This window comes from Camelus bactrianus, chromosome 3 (genome assembly GCF_048773025.1).
Source record: "Camelus bactrianus isolate YW-2024 breed Bactrian camel chromosome 3, ASM4877302v1, whole genome shotgun sequence".
Classification (NCBI taxonomy): domain Eukaryota; kingdom Metazoa; phylum Chordata; class Mammalia; order Artiodactyla; family Camelidae; genus Camelus; species Camelus bactrianus.
This window is the reverse complement of record NC_133541.1, coordinates 155890843-155910293: the sequence shown is the minus strand read 5'-3', so window position 1 is coordinate 155910293 and position 19451 is coordinate 155890843. Positions and strand designations below refer to the sequence as shown.

Sequence of the window (19451 nt, the reverse complement as noted above, 5' to 3'; positions counted from 1 at the left end):
CCATAAGCCTCCCCCCAGCCCCCGTCCTGGCCGAGCCCTGGCTCCCATTGGCTCCGCAATTTCTGCCCTCTCACGTCTAGCCTCGGGAGGACACAGACGCAAGCGCTAGAGGAGGGCCCCGCGGCGTTGCCATGGCTACATGCGCCGCGCTCTACGCGGGCCGGTGTGAGCTTCTGGGGCGGGCAGCGGGCTCCGGAAGTGTGCAGCTACCCGGGACCATGGCGGTGCTTGCTGCTGGGGCTGGCGGCTTGCTCGCCTGGGCGACTAGTTCTTGCCTGGTCAGTCGGCGGCCGACATCCTGTCTGGGGCGGCGTCCCACAGACGGTAAACTTACGGCCGCGCCGTTGGCGGGGCCAGTGGACATGGACCGGGGTGGGATCCGGGTTGGTGTGGCTGCCGGGGAGGCGCTGTGGTGCCAGGGAGCGGGTTGGGGCGGGGAGGACAGGGCTGGGGCACAGCCTCGGGCTTTCCTCCCCCTCGGGCACTGGGGCTGGGACCGCGAGTCCGGGTAGCCCTGCTTGGCCGCGGCCTCCCAGAACCCCCGGGAAGGGCAGGCGGAGGACCTGACTTTTATGAAGCGGGGCCTTATCCGGGTTTTGAAGAGCCCCAGAATCAGATGTTTGAATGGGGTGGTTTATCAGCCTTGTTTATCTGCAGGGAAATTTCAGTTCCATCCAGATGTTGGCTCCTTCGGTAAAACTCAGGAATAAGACAAGGGTCATTGTCGATTAGCAGTTATCTAGGGCTTGACTCAAAATAAACTGTGCGGGGTGTAGGGATGGTAGATGGGCCTTCCCTCTCAAAGTTGGCAGTCTTCTGGGATTAGAGGCCCCAGTTGAGGATTACATCTTCATCTGCGGTAATGGAGGTTGTGGGAACATTAACACAGAGAAGGGAGGAGTGTGGCTGCGATAACTCATTAAAGAAGCCAGGACCCTTGCCTGGCTCTTGTGTAGGAGAGTCTCGCCTAGGGTAGGGCAGCAGTTATCAAAGTGTGTCTGAGGCCCCTGAGATGCAAGACTATTTTCATAGAAACGCCGGTATGTCACCTGCCTTTTGCACACTCTTGCACTCCCGAGTTTCCTGTGGGGATTTCCAGGGAAAACCTGGTCTGTGATATCACAAAACAGGGAATTTAGAGGCAGATAGAATTCAGAACTCACCAGTCCAAAAGAGTTTTGCAGAAATTAAAATCACTGCTCTTCTTCTCATTAATGATTTTTGTTTAGAAAAATATACTTATTTTTTGCTTAAGAGTATTAATGGTAACATGTAGTAGGTTGTTATTATTTTTAAGTGAAATCATAAGCATTTTTTAAAGTTCTTATTTAAGTTCTAACACAGGAACTATTGATAGATTTAACCCACATAAACAGCAGCCTTTTGGAGTCCTCAGTAATTAAGAGTGTACAGGGGTCTGTAGGCCAAGAAGCTTGAGAGCCCCTGGAGAACGTGTGCTCAGGTACTAGTCAGGTACTTAGCGTTGTTAGACAGATGCCAAGATGTCTTCTGCATGTGCTCCCGGACTCGAAGTAATTGGCCACATGGAGACGGGTGGGCAGTGCCTCCACTATACAAACCAGAAGCTGCTGAATGTGTCTGGATTGTAGGCCATGGGCTGTGCAGGGATTCCCGTTGTATCTGTTCTATCTAAGCCGGGATTCCTGTGCAGAGGCCTGGCCCTGAAGACCCGCTCTCCTTTGCTCCCTGCCAGATACCTTCTGTGTGACGTCAACCCTCCAGAGGGCTTCAGCCTCCATAGGAGCGTCTGTATCCACATCGCCTTCCTCCTGAAGACCCTGCTGAAAATGGAGGAATCGGTGCTGGTGATACCCCCTTGGGGCCGCCTCTACCATTGGCAGAGCCTGGACATCCACCAGGTCCGGATTCCCTGGTCTGACTTTTTTGATCTCTCAAGTCTCAACAGAATCATCCCTGACACTGAGTACCAAACGTTCATTGCAGGGGAGATGGTGATCGTTTAACTGGGGCCAGACGGTTGTTGTTCTGGTTCTGATGTGAACATCAGGCCATCTTGCTTCGGGCTTGTCGGTCTGCTAAGGGGTCCTGCTCATGTTTCCCGCACTGCAGGTGAATTTGGTCTTTCCATAGTTTTTCTCAGGAAATAGATCTGAAGTGTATGAGATATGTGTTCCCTCCGCTCTGAAAATCCTGGCCTCCTGGTGAGATGGAGCGGTGACAAGAAGGCCACTGCCACACAGTCCTTGTCTAAGGAGGACTCGCTCCCTGGGCAGTAAGGGCCATTCTTACCTGAAGGAAAACACGATCTGTGTGTAGCATGGGCCACGTGCTGGAGAAGGTATGTAACCTCTCATTCAGTATAATTTGGTCCTGCTCAAGCTTCCCATTTTACTTTCCGTAAGAGGTAAGAGTTGAAGATTTTCTTTGAATAAAGGTATTTAGAACTTATCTTTTTCTTTAATTGAAATGTGGTTGATTTACAATGTTTTGTTAGTTTCAGATATACAGCTGTTTTGTTAGTTTCAGGTATACAGCATAGTGATTCAGTTGTACATATACATAGTCTATTCTTTTTCAGGTTCTTTTCCATTAAAGGTTGCAAGATACTGAATATTTTCCCCTGTGTTCTGCAGTGAATCTTTGTTGTTTGTCTATTTTACATATAGTAGTTTGTAATTGTTAATCCCAAACTCCTGTTAGTTTTCTAAGTCTGTGAGTGTGTTTTTGTTTTGTAAATAAGTTCATTTGTATCATTTTTAAAAATTCCACATACAAGTGATATCATATGATACTTGTCTTTCTCTGAGTTATTTCACTTTAGTGTGATAATCTCCAGGTCCATCCATGTTGATGTAAATGTCATTATTTCCTTCTTTGTTATGACTGAGTAATATTCTTCTATATCTAAATTCTACATCTTTATCCAATCATCTGTCTGTGGGTGTTTAGTTTGTTTCTATGTCTTGGCCATTGTAAGCAATGCTGCTGTGAACATTGGGGTGCAGGTATATTTTGGAATTAAGGCTCCCTCTGGATATATGCCCAGGAATGGGATTGCTGGATCAAATGATAAGTCTTTTTTTAGTCTTTTGAGGACTCACCATACTCTTTTCCACAGTGGCTGCACCAAACTACATTCCCACCAACAATGTAGGAGGGTTCCCTTTTCTCCACAGCCTCTCCAGCATTTGTGGTTTGTGGATGTTTGAATGGTGGCCATTCTGACTAGTGTGAGATGATAACTTATTGTAGTTTTGATTTGCATTTCTCTGATAATTAGCAATATTGAACCTTTTTTTCATATTCCTATTGGCCATTTGTATATCTTCATTGGAGAATTGCTTGTTTAGTTGTTCTGCCCATTTTTGGACTGGGTTGTTTATTTTTTTTTTCTTATTAAGTTGTATGAACTATTTATATAGTCTAGAATTTAAGCCATGTTCAGGCTCATCTTTTGCAAAAATTTTCTCCCATTCCATAGGTTGTCTTTTTGTTTTGCTTATGGTTTCTGTTGCTGTGAAAAAGCTGATAAGTGTAATTAGGTCCCATTTGTTTATTTTGTATTTTATTTCTGTTGCTTGGGTGTATTGCCCTAGGAAAACATTGGTGAGATATATATCAAATAATATTTTGCCTATGTTTTCTTCTGAGAGATTTATAGCGTCTTGTCTAATGTTTAAGTCTTTAAGCAATTTTGAGCTTGTTTCTTTTTTTTTTTTTTTTTGCGACTCTATTGTATGCTTTCGATTTGTGGTTATCTATTTTTTCAAGTATATCAACTCATTACTATATCTATTTCCTTTAGACTGATAATCACGTAGGCTCCAACACATCCTAAGAATAATGAGAAAAAAAAAAGAAAGAAAGAGAAAAAAATCTATCTTTTCATGCTACCGTCTCCCATTACCACCTTTTTGTATTTTGATGTACTTTTTCTTTTTTCCATCTTCATGTTTATTGTCTTGTAACTCGTTATTGCATTTCCAACTATGGTTTCCCGTTTGTATAGCATCCTGCTTTCTTTCTGTTTAGAATAGAAACTTTTAATGTCTCGGTTTGGTTCAATAATGCTGAATTATCTCCCCACTTCCCTCCCCCCCTGCATCTCTGAATCCTCAGTGCAGGGAAGCCAAACCATCCTTGCCTTCATCGGTTCTGGGAAAGCAATCTTCATAGTGGGAAAGAAAACATTGAAAAATAATATTCTGTGTGTTGCTTTCTACCCTTGCCCAGAGAGTGAGAATCACCTCTGAAGGCGGAGGAAGAAAGTTGGAGGTGCGGGGCACAAAGTCTTTTGTCCTTTTGCTACTGAAAAAATGATTGCTTTTGTAATTAGTGATGATGCCCTTTAAATTGGTGAGATCGAGATTCTACAGCTTCAGCGCCTGTGAATAACCAGCCAGGAGAAAGCTCTCCAGGGCCCCTGCAGTGGGAAAGGCAGCCCCTCTGAGCACCTGTTGTTCTGTATTCTTCCTGCCTCCACACGGGTTCCCTAGGCACCGTGCAGGACGATGCAGTTACCCAAGGTGGAGGACGGGGAGACCCCTGCTGTGTGGCGAGCCACAGAAGCCCACACTTGAAGGACAAAATGTAGAGTAGTGGGGCGGTCATAGGAACAGGGGATGGTTGAGACCCAGGATGGTGTCCTGGAGTCCAGCAACCAAAGCTGGTGGGGCAGATGGGGCCCTGGGGCATGGGCAGTCCTTGAGGGATCTGAAGCAAAGATATGAACCAAGAGACTGGATTCGTGTGGGCGTACAGCGCCCCCTGGATGCCGCGGGGCAGTGCAGCAAGCCCAGGAGGAGCGGGCAGTTCCCCAGAGTTGGGTTGACAGGTCACAACCAATTCACTGGGGACCGAGAGGTACCGAGATTTTGTTAACTTTTTGTCCCTCTTCCTGGAAAAAAGCTGCTTCCTGTTGAATAGCCTGTGTCATTAGTGAGAATTAAAGACATGAAGCAACATTTCCTCAAAAGTCATCCATTGTGTAGTTGTTAATAAGGGTCAAATGCAGACTTGAATAGACTAAATCAAACATTCATCATCGGATTTTAAAATCCTTTAAAATAAAAATTCTTGCTGTCTTTGTTCTTCATTTCAGGGTTCACTTGGTGATAATAATAGTAAACAAAGCAACAGCAAACCCTTACAGAACTCTGTCCTGCTGTTCCAGGAACTCTGTGTTCACGACAACCCAATGAGGTGGCACTTTACAGGAAGGACAGTCATTAATCACACAGCTAGTAAATGGCAGACCTGGGACTTGAACCCAAGCTGTCTGGCCCCAGAGCCCCCTCTCAGGCCTTTCACTGCAGCTCATCACTTGGCATGCCCGACACAGGCCAGCATTAAGGAGCAGCGTGACCTTGGCCAAGGCTGCTTCACCGCTTGGTCTCTGTTTCCTCATCTGTAGAATAGGGGTGTGGGCAGTGAATTCTGTGAGCTCAGTGGTCACTTCCTCCAGCTCTGCTATTCTACTGCTTTAAGTTAATTTATTAAGTATCTGAGACTCTGAATGGGCCACACTGGAGCTTTGCTAGGACCTGGGTTACGGAGAAAAGTAAGATCAGCCTGCTTCTCCAAGGAGCCTGTCTCCCTCCACGGGAAAAAGCTGCAAGGCCCAGGTTCCCTCGCTGGCGGACGGGGGCTGGGCAGGAAAGTCTGATAGAAGATGGAGGCAGAGCCCCTCCGAAAACAGTGGTGGCCACACAGCTCTCAAGAACGGGAGCGTCTGTCCAGGCTGCTGAGAGGGGTGTCCTCGTGAGGCCAGCAGCCCCCCCAAATTAAGCCCTCAGGACAAAGATCCAGCCAGCCCTGCAGTGTCACCATAGAGCCAGTCCATCCTCATCACTGTGCCCCTGTGCTACTTTGTCCTGGGGCCTCTCTTTCCCCTACACCCAGAAGACTCTTCTCCCTCTGTTTTCTGAGTGTCCCCTCACTTCACCCGTGGTCCCTGCTTCCTGGCCCACCATCTCTGGAGTTGACACTTTGCCCCCTCACACCCCCCGTTTGATAAGGAGCCTGGGTTTGCCTCCTTGTGCTCACTTTCCCCTTTCAGATGATTGCTCCTACTCTCCTGGGAGCACCTGGAAAACCCAGATCCTTTCCTAGCAGTGCCTGCCACCCTGGCCTCCCTGCTCATCTGCCTCAGTCAGGAGCACCTGGACCACCAGCTCTGTATTGCCTCGCCTCCTACCATCAAGACGTCAAAGTTCATTCTCCCTCCACCACCCAGTATGTTCATTTAGGGTCTTCTTCACCGTCAGCCTGAGCCAGCCACCCCCCATTCACCCTACCCACGGGCTCATACCCGGGTGTGTCTCCACCCCAGGTCTAGCCTCTCTCTTTTAAGTGCCCACCTCTAGCCATCCAGCTGCTTCTCCACCAGCCTCGTTGGCCCTCATTCACCCTCACTAAGGCCTCATGCACTGACTCCTCTGCTTTCCTGCCTGTCCACATTCCTCTTACTTCCACTACCCCACCTTCCAGCTCTGCATCCACAGTCAGCACTCTCTTTATGACAAACAAAACCCCCTTGAGCCTTGACCTTTTCAGTTCCTCACCAGGCCGACTTCCATCTCGGTTCACCCAGCTCTATTTGTTCTGAGCCTGCAGGCAGCAGGCTCTCCCAGCACAGGTTTCTAAGACTACAAATCAATGCCCACCGTGTTGCCACTGCCAGGCAATCCTCCAGGATTTCTCTAGTGAGCACATTTCCCCACTTATCACTCAGTGGTGTCAACATTCTCTGCTCTCTGCACACCTCTAAGCTTCCCTCTGTCTCTTCCCTGACTCCCAGCAGATGGTCTTCCCTCCTGCTTCAGAGAGAATGACATGTCACTGGAAAGGAACTCGCTCACCTGCAGCAAATCTTCTCACCTCATCTTTTATCTGTCCCTCTCCCACCTGGACTCTAGCTGTAGTTCTTAATTCAGTGAGTTTAGTTTACATATATATACACAGTTAAAAGCATAGCACACTATCGCCTACCTTCTAGGGCTTATGTTTCAATTTAACATAGAGTGTGTGATTCATCCACTTCGCTGCATGTACCTACAGTTCATTTGTTTTAACTGATCTTAAGTGTTGTGTGTGTGAAAGTAACACAAGGCAAGGGTATGCCAGGATTCAGGATGCTGGTTACTTCCTGTGAGAAGAGGCCAAGTGCAGGTTAGGACACAGTATGTCACTGTCAATAGTCCTGTTCTGATGCTGGGTGATAGGTTCACAACTGTTTCTTATAATATTAATTTTAATACATAAATACTTCTCAAAGGCACCTAAGGTGAGATTGTGTCATGAACCAAGGGATACAATGTGTAATATTACATCATTATTGTTATGTAATCTTGTTATAAAATATATTAATCATAATCCTACATTGTTATGTATTATATATTATATAGATGCATGAATTATATATTATGTATATAAATACCTACATACGTATTATATACTATCTGATAATAAATAAACAGAACATATTATGGTAGTATATCTACTATTATGTATTATTTAATAAATAATAACATACTGTATCCTGTTATATGACATGGCACCTAATCTTTAATCAAATAAAAATATGCCACTATATGTAATGGTAATTAATAAAATTAAATGAAAAAGCCCGCAGCTTTTAACGCCAACACCGCTTCAGCTGTCACTATCTTTTTTCTTCCCTTTCATGGCCGAGGTCCTCACAGTGCTATCTGTTCCCCCTTTCATCTCCTTGTCCTGAGCCTTCCTCTTCCTCCCATCCCATGCTGCCTTCTGCCCCGTGGCCCCTCTAGTCACCAGCGGCCTCTGGGGCACTGATTTTCGGAGATGGTCTCAGGCCCCTGCTCACCTGCCTGTCCGCTGCCTCTGCCACCGCTGGTGGGGGCGGGGTTGGGGTCAGAATGCACCTCTTGTCCTGGAAGAGAACACAGCACAGACTGTGACCAGCAGCAGGTGTGGCCGGGAACTGCAGGACTGGGGGGAGAGCCAGACTGTCTGCATCCAGACCGGGGGCTCTTGGAGTGTGAAGAAGCCCAGTCCTCACTGCCCCTGAAGTGAGGAAAACACCCTCAGGTGAGTTAAAGTGCTTAAGACCTAGGTCTGTTGCCTGGAAAAGACAAACGGGTCCCTAAGGGGAGGGTAGTTGATGTTCCAGTCCCCACCAAGGCCCTAAGGGCTGGCGGGGAACCAGGCTGGATGCTCCACTGGACCCAGTGCCCCCACGGGGCTTTGGCCTTCGGGAACAAGCAGAAAGCCCTCAGTCTCTGGGGGGAACGGGGCAGTGTGGGAGCATCCCTGCAGCGAGTCAAGTGACGTCAGGGCTTGTGGGATCCATTTTTATGGCCACACCGAGCCTCAGCAGAAGCCATGGCAAGAGTGGATTCCTGTCTCTCCAGGTGCCATCTTGTCTGAGTTCCAGGATTCAGACCCGATCCCCTGGGGTGCTAGGACATTTATACACAGAGGCGGCTCGAGGAGGCCTCAAGATGGTGGTAATGGCCTTCCTGCCAACACGATTACACAAAGATCAATCAATCGATGGGAAGTAAATAAGAACCATGGTCACATCTGGACCCCAAGCTTAGACGTGGTATATGGGTGACATTTATCGACAATCCAGCAAGGTTCTGGTCAGAGCTAGAGGCCAGGGCAGCAAGATGGGAGTGGCACTAAGGAGCATTGTGGTGCAGAGGCTAGACTGGGGGTCTGCAGGCTCCTCCCAGGAGGAACCTCAGAGTTTTGGAGGTGGCTAACTTGCCTGATTCGTGTCACCAGCAAGTGATGCCACGTGCTGAAAATCAGCTATAATCCTGAGCCGGGTCAGCCCTGGGTGATGTGATAAAAGCTCCTACAAGAGGGAGCACCAGGCGGATAGTGAACCAACCAACAGGCTGATGCGTTTCTGGCCTGTGTTTATCGTGCTTTCATAGCCAAGAATGAGGAGAGAGTTGAATGGCTCACCATGAAGATTTTAACAACTTAAGAGGTTTCCGTGTCTCACTGCATTTCAGTGTCACCCGGAGGAATTCAGGAGGTGTTTAAACCCAGTGGAGACTAACGGCATCTTGGTTCCTCAACCTGGCAAACCTACCAGCCCTCTATGGCCAGACCTTGTCAAGTGCCTTCCCTTGTAACAAAACCTTTCCACCCACGATTGTGGTATGCTTTTATTTTTTTTAATTAATGGGAATGAAGATACCTTACAGCCTCCTCAGACCTTTCCTTGGGGCTTCTGCCCTTAGACCCCGGCAAGGGGGCCCTCTGACCTGGGTCCTGCACTACAGAGGGTCCCTCTGGCCCTGACACTTCCTCTGGCCATGCCCTCCATGGGGTGGAGTCAGCAGGGCCAAGGGGACATGGTCATTGGCTCCGCCCTGTGCTCTAGAAACCCAGACCACAAATGCCCTGTCTCAGCAGCCCCTGACCCATTTCTAGTGCCTGCATCAGCTCTCCCCGGAGTTCAGATTCCTAGGACTCACAGAGAGGCCAAAGCATAGCTGTTTGCATGGAGGGTATGAGCAAAGCCCGGACATGAGGTCTGTGTGTCCCCCTGTGCACATCCAAGGCCCCTTGTGGCAAGGGATGGACCCAGCATTGGGAAGAAAACGGTCAGGCTAGTGATCAGAGACTGGGAATCAGCTCTCCCCACACGCTCACTTTCTTTGCCGGACTCCCCTGTGTCTGGGAATTCTAAATTTGAACCTGGCCTTCCCCCTTATAATGAATGTATATTTGTAAAGGCAGGAGATTAGACCCTACTGCACTTAACATGTTTACATGTATAGGATGTGAGCTCCCAGGTATGCTCTGGCCCTGCACTTCCAAAGGTCCAGAGCAGTTATGTTGGCTCTACTGAGACTGTAAGTGGTAAAGACCATCTCCAGAGAGGAGGGGTTCCTGCTTCACGCTCCAAAGTCAGGATCTTCTGAGTGGATAAAACAATGGACACTGTGACCCTCAATTGTAAATTGATTTAGAATAACGCCAAAGTGTGTAAGACGTGTGTGTACGCATGCACGCACCTGGGGACGTGTGTGGTACATGACTGTGTGTGTGTGTGTGCATGCGCATGCCTGGGGATGTATATGGTTCTGTATGTTATGTATGTGTGTGCGCCTGAGAGCGTGTGTGGTTGTGTGTATGTTATGAGTGTGTGTGTGTTACATGACTCCATGTGTGTGTGCCCGTGGGGATGTATGTGGAGCAGAGCCAGTGTGTCTGCACGTGTGTTTGTGTGTACGTGCATGTATTAGTTTTAATAGTAGAAGCTGTCCTTTAGAATTATGAAGTAGTAAAAATTGTATGATGTCCTTGGCTGTATAATTCAAAATTAAAATAATCTTCAATCACCAGAAATTTAGTCCCCCTCAGATTCTGATTTTTTTTTCCATATTGATTATGTCTTCATTTCACTGATGAGGAAACTGTAGCTTAGAGATGTTAACTGACTCAACCAAGGACATGGAGCTAGCGAGCCCAGGACCAGGACGCAGTCCAAGCCACGCTGTTCCAGAGGCCTGGAGCCCTGCTCACGATCATGCGTGGCCTCTTGGCGGGGGAACAGATTCTGATGGGCTGTGGCCAGCGTGCAGGCTGCCCAAGCCGGGGATTCGGGAAGCTGGGCGGAGAGTACCAGACAGCAGACAAGAGTGAAGGGCTGCTCAGAAGTCAGATAGGTTCCTAGGTCTTGGATGAGGAAGGATGCTCACTGATAATCCTTGATCCTTTTGCTGGTGGCTAAAAGGGACCAAGGCCTATGAGAGCACTTCTGGGAGCTGCCTGCCAAAACCTGGAAAAGGACTGCTCAGGACTGGCTCTGCAGTAGGAGCAGAGGAAGGAAATGCCGCCTCTTGGTGGACATTATTGGTGATGGCAGTAGGAGGCCTAGCAGCCTTGGCATAGAGGTGGCAGGACAAGGTCCTAGTGGATGATCGTTTTCAAGTGTCTTAAAAATCATTGCTTCATATATTTTATCCATTTTGTGGTTTATTGTAGGGTGGTAATTATGGTCAGTGTTACTCCATATTACCTGGATTAATTAATTTTTTTATTGTTAATTTTCTCTTCAGTGATTTGGAAGCTATATTACCTCTTAATGAAAATTCTCTCTAAATTTTTAAAAATCATCTCTAAGTTCGTAACTTTATATGCAATTGGACCAGTATTCCTATAAGAGTCTCAAAAATGAAATAATCTATTAGATCCTGTTCCTCAATAATGAAAAATTTAGCATATTTTACCTCTCTGCTCTTCCAAACTGTGTGTGTGTGTGTGTGTGTGCGTGTGTGTGTTTGTGTGCTCCAGTTACTTTTTAGACAGTTGCTTTAAGTTTGTTACATTAACAAAGAAAATATAGGTATAAACATCTTGGATTTCATTGCTCACTAACACTATTTAATTCCATGTGTTTCCCACTTTTGAGTTATTTACTTATCGGGATTTCCCAATCAACTGGACACAAGATTGACTAATTTTTTTCAAGCGGTTGACTTGGAAAACTTTCATATCTATATGCAGATTTATGTTCTCCTCATCAACAACTCTCAGTGTGTTGTTCATAGCCCAAACCTTATTTTAAATTAAGGCATTGTCTTTCATCACCAAAAAAAAAAAAAAAAAAAAAAAAATTCTTAATTTAAGGTGCTGTCTTTTTATGGCTGGCTAGTCTTGTATGCTGAATGGATATTAATAGAGATTTCCTTAACCTTCCTCCTTCTTTTTGCCATAACTCGAATTCATTGAGAAGCATGTTTTTACCATTTACCACATGGGCTTCCACTTTGACTTCCGCCTTAAACCATCACCCCACTCTTTTTCTCCATGCTTATTCCTGAAAAAGTGAGCTCTCTATCTGTTTAAAGGTGGTTCCAGTTAAAGATGTGTGACTCCCTGTCCAAAGGTCCAAAGGAAGAGAAAAGGAAAGATTCCTGTTTCTGGTGGTTACATTTTGTCAGCTTAGAGATCTAGTTATCTGTGTGGCTGCGGTGGAATCTGCAATATCTTGGCACAGAGTTTCCTTTTTCTGGCTTACTAGGGGAGCCGCATTAGCTGGGGTCAAGGCGCTGTGGCCGTTGTCAGGATCCCGGGGCTGAGGCAGCCCCTCTCCCTCCTTGTTATTTTGATCTTGCAAACTGGGTCCCAGCTATGTGAACCCTGGACCTGGCGGCCAGGATCGCCCCCCATGCACCGTGTCCCCAGTTCCTCGGCGTCCCTCACTGCTATCAGCTAGTTCCAATAAGAGTACGAGATGGCTTCCGCTGCGGTCCTTCCTCCTTCCTCTCCAGGCAGGCCCTCCTTTCCCACTAGTTGGCCTTAAGCCTTCTCTCCTGCGCTACATAAGCTGACGGAATTCCTCAGGGTTTCCAGCAGGTAGATGGCGCTCTTCTATGTTTGGACCCCTTCAGTGCTTGCAGTGGAAATTTAGGAGGTGGGAAGGAGGAGCTTGGGGGTTCTCCGGATCTAGGGGCTCCCTATCCAGCAGATTCAACTAACTGTGGATTGAAAATACTCGGGAAAAAACACAAAGTTTCAAAAAGCAACACTTGAATTTGCCATACACTGGCAACTACTTACATAGCATTCATGTTTTATTAGATACCAGAAGTAACCTAGAGATAATTTAAAGTACACAGGAGGACACAGCAAAAGAGAAAGTGACAACAAATATACGTGTATATTCATGTATAACTGAAAACTTCTGCTGTATGCTGGAATTTGATACAATGTTGTAAAATGACTATATCTCAATAAAAAAAGTTTGTATATATATTGAAAAAGTAGATGGGAGGATGTACATGAGTCCCATGCAAGTCCTATGTCATTTTATACAAGAGGTGTCAACATCCATGGATGTTGACGTCTGGGGGGAGTCCTGGAACAAGTGCCCCATGGTTACCAAGGAATGACTGGAGGCCCAGGCTCCTTATCCCAGCCTGTCAGGTCCCCATGTGGTCTGAATCCTACCTGTACCACACTTCCCTTGTCACTCTCCTCCAGCCCTGGCAGACTGCCCTCTGATTTTTGAACAGGCCACACTCACTGTGTTTCATATCTGGCCCCTAGAAATACACGTTACTTTCTGAGAATGGCTCTGCTTTCACAAAATGGGCTGCATTGTTACTAGAGAAGACAGTGTGGATGTTCCTTTAAAAACTGAAAATGGACTTAACTCATGATCCAGCCTTCCCACACCTGGACATATGTCAGAAGAAAACTCTAATTCAAAAAGTCACATGCACCTCACTGCTCACAGCAGCACTATTTATTATAGCCAGGACATGGCAACAACACAAATGTCCATCAGCAGCTGACTGGATAAAGCAGTAGTAGTATACTTATACAATGGAATACTACTCAGCCATGAAAAAAACAAAACAATGTCATTTGCAGTAACATAGATGGACGTAGAGATAGTCATTCTAAGTGAAGTAAGCCAGAAAAAGAGAAAAATGCCATATGATTTCACTTATATGTGGAATCTAAAAAAAGACACAAATGAATTTACTACAAAAGAGAAACAGACCCACAGACATAGAGAAACAAACTTACGGTTCCCAGGGAGAGAAGGGGATGGGAAGGGATAAATATGGGGATTCAAAAAGTGCCCGTCTTGGGGAGTGATGGAAATGTTAGCTATCTTGATCGTGGTGATGGTTTTCTGGGTGTAGACATTTATCAAATTCATCAAATAGAACATGTGAAATATGTGTATTTTACTGTACAGGAATCATACGACAATAAACGTGCCTGTAAAAAAACAAGAAAAGATTGGCGGCATTTTGTCCTACTTTTTTATGTGTCTTTAGTGAGTGGGTCTTCAAGTTTCTGGTCTGCCATATTTTCTGAACCAGAAGTGCCCTGCTTCCCTTTCCTTTGTTAAACTGTCAGTGGGTGGCATTTATTCCCATGGCTTCAACTGCTCTCTGTCCACTGATTAACTGTCAAATCTTTTCCAGCATGGGCATCTCAGTTCAGTCCCAGAAATATACGTATAATTGACAACTAGACATTCCCATTTTATTAGCCCATAAAAATCTCAAGCCCTGTATGTTTGGATTTACACTCGCTCAGACCTAGGTTTACTTTTTCAAACAACGGCATCACTATCCCTTCTGTCTTCCGTGCCAAACATCTGGGAGTTTTCCTTTACTTTTCCACTCCCTCACCCCCGTCAGTACTACAATTCTATTCCTTAATGTCCCCCAACTAAATCCCTGCTCCTCGCTCCCCACTGCATTAATTCCCACCCCTTGCTAGTCTGCCCAGTGCTGTTCTTTAGAGTGAACAATCCACTTTGCTCACTTTTAATGACAAATTTGTGTCACTCTCCTCCTTAAAACCCCAAAGAATTCCCCGCTGCGTATGTGAGGAAGTCCCCGCTCTCTGATTTAACGTCACACCTTCTCATAACCTAGTTGCTGCTTTTTTACAGCCTCAGCTTCCGTTAGTTCCTCACAGCCTCTAGCCTCACTGACTTTCCTTCCCTAATTGCAAAGTGCTGTTAGACACGACCAGACCTCTGCACGAGACACGCAAGCTGCTGAGAATCCCGTCCCCACCACGCACTCTCCTGGTCTACAGATTTGCTGGAATCCTTCAGATGTCAGTGCAGAAAGCATTTCCTCTCTGACACCTTCCCTACCTTCTAGAACCCTGCCCCAGGCAGTGCAAAAGCCCCTCTGAACATACAGTAAACATGATGCCAAGTGAATCTTAACACATTGTTTTGAAAACCTATTTAAATTTGTCTCTTCCATGACACACTGTGATCTCCTTGAGGGATGGGGGCTGTTTGGTATTTGTCTAGACAGCTAATGTCTGGCACAGACCCCGGGCCATCGGAAATAGTCTGCTGACTCATCAAGAATTGTCGTCTTTGCGATGTAAGAAAGACTACATGATGTCTGATCTTACACCATCCGGCAAGGGTCAAAATAATTTCACATAGAACTACACAGGAAAAATATGTGTATACTTTTCCTCTTTGTGAGCCCAAGATCATAGGCAGCCTGGAACGGAGGTGTCACTCTAAGCTGTCTGTCCCCTAGGCTGTCACGTCCAGCTTCAACATATTTTTTAGAAGTTGTAGGGATACGTGTACATCACCCCGTCTTAGAACAAACGGTGCTTCAGCCTGACCAACTTTAATGTCCATATAAAAATCAGAAATCTTCCAAACTGAAGCCTGAAGAAACATTTCACTTCTCTCCTTCCAGTCTGTCTGCCATCTGCATCCCACATCCCCACTGCTCACCTGCGTCAGACCACCTTCTATCTAGAAACATTTTAGGTGGGACACTTGGATGAGAACTAATTACAGCAGTCATGAAAATGGTCCCATGAACGTACGCTCTGCACAACAAGGATGTTTTGACCGGAGGCCTCAGCCGTGACCTTCAGGGTCTGTTCACATGTTCTGCCTGGCTTCCCTACAGATGTTCTGCAGAAAATCAAGCCTGCAGTTAAAGTCATAGAAGTCCCAAGAAATCCAGAAAAATAGAGTGAGATTCATTTCCTTGGGAATATTTTTGAAAACCATCCACTAATAGGAAGAAGAGCTTTAAGAGGGTCATTTCAGATCAGATGATGTCCAACTGCAGGTGGGTCAGTTTTGTCATTGTTGCTCGCTAGTTGGCTTTCTGCTGCTTCTAACATGCCGCTGTTTAGAGAAGTGGCCTGAGTAGGCCCTCAGAGCAGAAAGGTGAGCTGGGCCTGGAAACAGCCAAGCTCCTCTGCTGTGTAGTGACCCGCTGAGAAGGAAAGGATGGCCCAGGGCTTCCTCTGACTCTCTCCCTCAGTTATAAACTCTATGAAGGGAAAATGGAACAAAAAATCTTAATTCAATATGGTATTGTCAAAGTATAAAAATAATTGTCTTTGGAGGGGATGGTATAGTTGAAGGGGTAGAGTACATGCTGGGTTCAATTCGCAGTACCTCAATGTAAAAATATAATAAGAAAAAGTCTTTACAATAAAAGAAAAATAACAAATAAGAAAAGAGATCTCAAAGAACCCAAGTTTAAAAAGAAAAAAATGTCTTTTAAAAATAGTAGTCAGCTCGGTCTTTTGCTAGATTAGGAGTTTGGGATTAACAGATACACACTACTATGTCTAAAATAAATAACCAACTCCCAGGTCCTTAATAACCTAGTTCAACCTGAATCCTTTCTCTTTTTTCCCCTAAGAAACCCGTGGAAGCATCTGAAATTCTCATCTTATAAAAGAATTCATTTAAAGGCGTTTTGAAAGTTACTGGTTAAAAGTTATTTGTGGTTCCATGAATATAGGTCTAGTAAGAATGACAGACAATAAACCACTAAGCAAATTAATATATGACGTACTGCCAGGTTCTAATAATTGCCAGAAAGAAACATAAAGCATATTAGGAGAGAAAATGATTGAATAGGAAATATGTGCGTGCTATTTTAAATAATGTGGTCAGGTAAGTCCTCTCTGAGGGTAAAATAATTTGAACAAAGTCCTGAATGAAGCAAAAGAATAAGCCACATAGGTAACAGACAAGAAAAGCCTCCCAGGCCGGGAGAAGTGTAAGTACGAGACTTGGAGTTACAAACACAGCTGTCCTGGTGGGGACCATCTGGGCGTTGAAGATGGGCTGGAGCAGAACGGTGAGAACTGAGGCTGCAGAGACGGGTGAGGGACCGGATCACACAGGGCCTTGGTAGGGACTCTGGATATCCTTCTGAATACAATGGAAAATTACGAGATTATTTTGAAAAGCAGAACAGCTTGATCCGATTCATAATTTAATAAGACCGTTGTGGGTAATATTTGTGGAATAAGCAATGGAAGCAGGGCAAGGTAAGCTGATGGGAAGCCAATGGGAAGAGTGCTGCTGACCTGGAGAGAGACACCGATGTTGGGCTGGGATGATGGCGGGAGACGGGCTGAAAGGGGGACACGATTTGACAGTAATGGTAACAGGCCTTAATGCTCGAGTTGGACACAGACACAGAGTGGTTCAGGGTGATGGTTATGTGATATTTGGGGCTGAGCCACAGTTTTTGTGCAGAGACCTGAAAGGAGAATAAAGTGGGGACGTTGACATCGGTAAGAAGGGTTGGTGGGTGTTTAATTCCCCCTAGAGCCGCATCTCTGTTTCTCTGTAGATGAAGTCAGCAGAGCAGGGATAGGTGTTCCTAATTCTGCAGTGAATTGCGTGTCCTTCTCATCGACAAATTCGAGAGGCCGACCTGCCCATCCAATTGCAACATCTTGAATCTGCTTCTTTCTATCCAGGAGGAGATTTCCAACTAAGATGCCACTCAAAAATTCCCATGCCCACAGTTAGAGCTGTGTGCCTTTGGAATGATGTCAGAGATGCCTCCACAGAGGCTTGGTGTGCTCTCTCTCCCTCAGAGCACACAGTTCCCTTCAGTCCGGTGGGTCTCAGCAGAGAAGATTTCACAAGTAGCCCCTCTCAGGCCCTGGGGACCAACCTCATGCTTGGCAGAGCTCTGAAAATGAGCACGAGTTCCGGGCAAAGGGCCTTCTCCAGGGCGCCATCTGGCAGATTACATGAAGACAGTGTACAAAAGAGTGGGAGGGTTGATGGTATAAATGGATTTTACTTTTTGCTCTGAATCTGATTCTGTCCTTCCATTTTATTAAGGAAGAGTTCTTAGGCCAGACATGATTCTCTTTTTTCTTTCTATTTGATCATCCAAAAGGTTTAGATAGGGTATTTGTTTTAGGGTAAGAATCTTTAAAAAAAAAAACAAACAACTATGCAAATTGTATCTTGTTAGGTATTTGGACAAGTAAATTCTCCCAGCAGTATTGAACCCCCTTGTACCTCCAGGGGTTCTCCAAAGGTTTACATGTTCCAAATCTGACCCAAAACCAATGAGCCTTTTTGTTTTAAGCACTTCACCATGGACAAAAGATGTCACTAAAGAAGGTGAGAAAAGAGCAGGTCCCCATCATCCAGAGTCCCTCCCAAAGGGCACACAGAAGTAAGGAGGAGATGAACGAGACAAACGGTTTATTTATACACAAGCAGGAGCCAACCAGAAAAGTAAGTACCATGTTAAATGGTGAAAGTTAAAGGCTTTTTTATCAACCTAACTTAATAGGGCAAAGGGAGAGGAGAGAATTGGCTTCCATGACAGGTTTTCTTCTACATCTATTGAATCTCAGGTGTCTTCAGCTTAAAGTGCTTTTGTATTAACCATGGGTTCCATCTGACTTTCCATTCCTCGAACTTTGTTTTCTTTTTCAACATTCACTCATGTATTCTGAGCCCCTGGATTTACCACATGAATTTTAGATTGATTGTCAATTCCTGCAAAACACCACCTGGGATTTGGGTAGGCATTCTTTGAATCCTTAGATCTATTCGTGGACTATTGTCATCTAAGTAGAATGAAGCCTTCTGCTCCATGAATATGGGATTATTCTCTGTGAATGTAGGTCTTAGTTCCTCTCAACAGAATCTCTAATCTATTGTAGTCTTAAGTGTCCAAGTCTGGTACTTCTTCCTCACCTCTTTGGATGCTGATTCAGAAGAGACACGACCTCCTGGAGAACCTCTGCTGCCACGGAGCTGACATGGAACTGCGTCCTGAGAAGACTTTAAATTCTTTTAAAAATAGGATTAATGTACTTTAATTACTAGATGAGTAATGAATGGGTCACATTAAGATAGGATTTTAATCCTTTTAGAATTAGTAGAGTAATATAGACACAGTACAAAAAATTGAAATATTGCCTAAAAGAGAAGAGATTTGTAATTCCCACCCACAGAGGTGACTATCATGAATGATTTGGTTCTTATGTCTCAGTCTCTGTGTCTCTCAGTATGTCTTTCTCCATCTCTGTCTCTCGCACACTCACAATCAGATCAGTTTACATCTATACTGATTTCACACATATATGGTCATGCAGATGGGACCCTGGGTGCAGACAGTGGGTCTGCATACTTCCACCCTGAGGCCTCCCTTGACATTGGGTTGAGACGAGACACCCACTTTTCCAACTGCAGAGCATTCATTCATCCACATGAACCAGAAAAAATGGACCCCATACACTCTTCATCAACATTAGTATTGCTTTAATTCAGACTGTTTCAACCAGTGCTGTGATGATCACCCTTGAAAAGGCATCTTTGAATAGGTGTGTAAGGATTTTAGTGGGATGAACTGTAAGGATCAGAACTTCTGGGGAAGAGCTGCATCTGTGGCCCTTTGATGCGTCCTGCACCCTGTTCTCCTGAAGAGGAGTGTCCCTTCTCTCTTCCCTCCAGGGGATCTGCTGGAGCCTCTGCCTGCTTACATTGTCACCAGGGCTGGTTGTCACCTGACTAAAGACCCGCCAGTGTGATGGTGACCGGTGCTCTCTCTGCAGTTTCCTTCTGCCTGTGTTCTCACCTGAGAGGTCAAGCATCTCTAACACACACTGGCCACCTGCATTGCCTCTCATTGGAACTGCCCATGTCTGTTCTGTTTCTGTTT

The 19451-nt window shown here is 45.6% G+C and overlaps 1 long non-coding RNA gene across 1 annotated transcript; it reads left to right on the top strand.

Annotated features, from left to right (window-relative positions):
• Positions 1-61: 61 nt before the first annotated feature.
• LOC141577201 (uncharacterized) lies at positions 62-2771 on the top strand. The gene is made up of 2 exons (XR_012505943.1): positions 62-324; positions 1715-2771. It is a non-coding gene; the product is annotated as an uncharacterized LOC141577201 (long non-coding RNA).
• The last annotated feature ends 16680 nt before the right edge of the window (positions 2772-19451 follow it).